Source organism: Macrotis lagotis, chromosome 7, assembly GCF_037893015.1.
Source record: "Macrotis lagotis isolate mMagLag1 chromosome 7, bilby.v1.9.chrom.fasta, whole genome shotgun sequence".
NCBI classification, from domain to species: Eukaryota; Metazoa; Chordata; class Mammalia; order Peramelemorphia; family Peramelidae; genus Macrotis; species Macrotis lagotis.
Window position 1 is genome coordinate 24,437,293 of NC_133664.1, and position 4,245 is coordinate 24,441,537.

The 4,245-nt window shown below is 35.9% G+C and overlaps 1 non-coding gene across 1 annotated transcript; it reads left to right on the plus strand.

Moving 5' to 3' along the window:
• Window positions 1–3,197: 3,197 nt before the first annotated feature.
• On the plus strand, window positions 3,198–3,302 carry LOC141494651 (U6 spliceosomal RNA). The gene has a single exon (XR_012470538.1). It is a non-coding gene; the product is annotated as a U6 spliceosomal RNA (small nuclear RNA).
• The last annotated feature ends 943 nt before the right edge of the window (window positions 3,303–4,245 follow it).

The window sequence follows — 4,245 nt, forward strand, 5'->3', positions numbered from 1 at the left end:
GACCCTTATTAGTTGTGTGACTCTGGACAAGTCATTTAACCCTATTTTCTTCAGTTCCATGATCATGAGGTCTTGAAGAATTGGACATGACTAACCAACAAGATAGAGAGTTCAAATGATATTTTGATATTCTTTTTTTTTTGCAAGGCAAATGTGGTTAAGTGGCTTACCCAGGGCCACACAGCCAGGTAATTGTTAAGTGTCTGAGACCAGATTTGAACCCAGGTACTCCTGACTCCAGGGCCAGTGCTTTATCCACTACACCACCTAGCCGCCCCATTTTGATATTCTTGATGAGGAAGCTGAGGTCTAAGTGCATTGTCCAAGGCAATCGAGCTTTCTAGTGAGACAGAAGCTGAGACAGAAGCCTTCTAACACTACACTCATGTATCCTTATGCATTAAAAAATGAAAGATATTTTATTGGTGATTTTTATATGACTCAACTTCCAGTAACAACTCTTACCCTTGAGCCATCCCTCACAAAAAGAGTTGTAACTAGTCAAAACAAAGCAACATATTGGCTTGGTTTGAAAATATGCACATGATTCCTTTCCTTTAGTTCACCACCTGTCCTCAGAGAAGAAAAGACATATTCTTTGTCAATAGTTCTCAGAAATCACATCGAGCTGAGCTCAGAGGCCCACCAATATTGCTTTCTTTCACATTGTTTTCCTTATACATTGCTCTCCACTTTGTTCCACATTATGTCATATAAGATCTCTACCATACCCCATGGTTCAAAGGCTTAGTATTTTTGGTCATTTTGCCAGAGGTAGGAATGCACTGATATAGAGAACAGGACATTCATTCAGATGAGCAATAGAATAAAATAATAGAATATTAAATAAAGTAATAGAATAAAATATAATATTAAATAAAATAATAGAAAAAATATAACAACCCTAAGCTTGTTGCTCATTTCTAAAGCAATGGAATTCTACTGAGAAAAAGAAATCTCAGAGAAAAAGTAAGGAAAAAGAAATTTCATAAGGAAAAAGAGATGGGGTAATTTCTCAGTGTTCTTAAAGTATGAAATGTATGACCTATTGTTTTTTATCCCCTTCCAGGCAGGGACAATGGCTTTGAACGATACTAGATAAGATTTAGAATAGACTTCAGAGAGTATTTTCTAACAAGAAGAATGATCAGTCAAGGGGATGGGCAGTTACCAAGGTAATAGGTTGAGTCTCCTCTTTATGGCTATAAAAATAAAATGAATACTCACTGATCTGTTTCTGTTTAGCTATAAGTCCTACTAGAAAGAAGTTATATTAAATAACTTCAGAATTTTATTTTCATCTATATTAATACAAGAATATATGAATGGGAGAAGAAACTGAGATTGCTGTCATAGTGTAAAAATTCCCAGCATGGGAGCTCCCTTCCCTCAGAAATCTGATTTTGACTTTGAATTAAATAGTAATCAATTTCTTGAAGTTTGTCACTAACTCGTGGTCATAGAGCTAATAAGGAGAGTTTTAAAGAGTTTATTCATAAGGTTTATAATATGTTATTCACTGGTTGTATCATTTGATCCTCATAACAACCCTAGGAGATAAGGGGGTATTATTATCCCCATTTCCTAGAGGAGAAAACTGAGGCTGAGAGAAATGAAGTCATTTGCCCAGAGTTTCATGGCTACAATGTATTAAAAGTAGGCTTGAACCCAGGTTTTCCGGGTACTAAGATCAGGACTTAATCCTGATTATACTGACACTAGATTTTGCCATTACACACTTCATCACATATTCTAAAAAAGTATATTTAAAAACAAGCAAAGCAGCAATCTGCATAAATAATTAAAACGAGGACAAGGTAGAAGATCTGAGCCTATCTTAAGATATCCCTTCATCAGAAAAATTCCTAAAGTCTGAACCACAGGAAACCTTTCTTTGATGAATCTCCACTATATAATATTTCAACAACTCCTATCAAAATAACTCTTGCCAAAGCTCCTTTTCCAAAAAAAGTACTGATATTCTTGGCCTGGCTTACACCAATGCATAGGTATTTGTCTGTGGGGATTAAATTAATTAGAAGAGATTTGCTGGACATTTTTCAACATAATTCTTCACATTTCTGACGGCCGTGCAAGTTAGAGCAAAAATGGTTTACCTCGTGGGAGGATTAACAGAACCTAACTCCAAATGTATCTCAAGCAAAATAGTAGATTTTCTGCCTTCTTGACCAATGGAGATTTTACTTTGACATATTTTTTCTAACTACAGAAGTGGATTAATCTATGGATTCCTGTAAGTAAAACCTATGGAGAGATATGACAAAATGGATTATTTAGCTGGAAAAAGAGGGTGAAGGAGAAATTTAAATGAGTTTCATTGTAAGCAGTTAGAAGAAAAAGACCAGTTATTTTCCATCTCCAGTGAAAGGGCAAAAGTAAAAATACACTGAATTTGCAGTCAGAGAACTTGGTTCCAATCCTAACTATAACTGTGTCACTTGACTTCCTTGGACCTGAATCTATTCATCTATAAAATAAGAGGGGTTGGACTAGATAATCTTTGAGGTCCCTTCCATTTCTAATGTTTTGATCCTATGAGAAAGAGCAAAAGAAAATGTTTCTGAATTGAGCCACAAATGATTTGAGCTATTAACACATTTTTAAGGCAGGACTGCTAAACAGCAGTGTGAGATACAAATAGATGTTAGGGAATCCATATAAACACAGAGTCTTAGGTTAGATAGTTGTGTTTGGTCTAATTGATAGTCAAGAGAGAAATCTGACAATGAACTAAAGTTCATCACCATGGGATAAGGTTGAGTAGTCACTTATTCTTTTTAATTTGAGGGCTACCAAAGGAATCGATTTACCTAAAATATCCCCTCAATGGTCTGTAAAGACAGATAAAATTGTGAGAATTCATTCATTCATTCTATAATGATATTTGTGCTTTTTCTTGAAGAAATACATGACATCAAGAGTGTGATGCCATGGCAAGTAAGTCAATTGGATTTGAGTGAGGGGGTGCTGTGCTAAGTTATCAGCAGCCTCACTTTCTCCTCTGGAACCACCTAGGTCCAGTGGCCAGATATGAACCAGGATGACTGGAGATGGCCTTGAATATGAGGCAGTGTTAAATAAATTGCCCAGGGTCACACAGCTAGTTTAGTGTCAAGTGTCTGAGGCTGGATTTGATCTCCCATCCTCGTGACTCCAAGGCTGGTAATCTATCTACTGTGCCACCTAGCTGCACATAGACTAAAATTGGAATAATTCAGACAGGATTAGCATAGCCCCTACAGAAGGATGACATGCAAATTTGGGAGGCACTCCATCCATTCAATAAACATTTATAAAGAGCCTGCAATGTGCCAGTGCTCTTCTAAGAAGTGAGGATATAAACAGAGGCAAAAGGCATTCCCATGTATCCAATGCCATCAGAATATACAGGGCTTTATCTCAAAGAACCTTGTGAAATAGTTTACAAAAGATTTATTCTCCCATTTTGCAGATAAGAAAATTGATGTTCATAAGGAAAGTGACTTTTATGACCCCACACCAACCCCAACTTGAAAATATTAAAAATTAGGGTTCAACTCATTCTTGATTCCAGGGATTTGTATGTTTTTAATATCTATATTATGGAGGAATGGATTTTATTTATTTATTATTATCCATTCCCATGGTTTCATCATTTAGTAGATTGAATCTAGTCCAAAATAAAGAATCACATAAAATATATATTTTCTAGGTTGGAAAGAAGAGTGGGAATGGGAATGTTGAGAAGTCAATGCTAATAATGGTATTAAGTAAATCAAAGGGAAGGGATAGTAAATAATCCAATTCATCATTTTACACTTTAGTAAACTGAGGCAACTGGAATGAAGTTACTTGCCCAAGGTCACAAAGCTCATAATAACAATTACAATCACAGCTACAACAACAACGACAATAATAATAATAGACAGTATAAATTGCGACCAGCTGGGTATTATAGGGATACGGCACCTGAAGTCAGAAATGACTGAGTTCAAATTTGACATCTTACTAGCTGTATGACTGGGTAAGTCACTAGCCCCTGTTGCCTCAGTTTTCTCATATGTAAATGAGTTGGAGAAGAAAATGGCAAACTACTTCAGTAATTCTGCCAAGAAAACCCCAAAATGGGTCCCAGAGAATGAGACAGGACTGAAATGATGAACAACAAATTAATATGACTTTAAGGTTTTCAAAGCACTTTACTTATTGTTTCAATTGATCCTAATAACAGCCATGTGGGTGTTG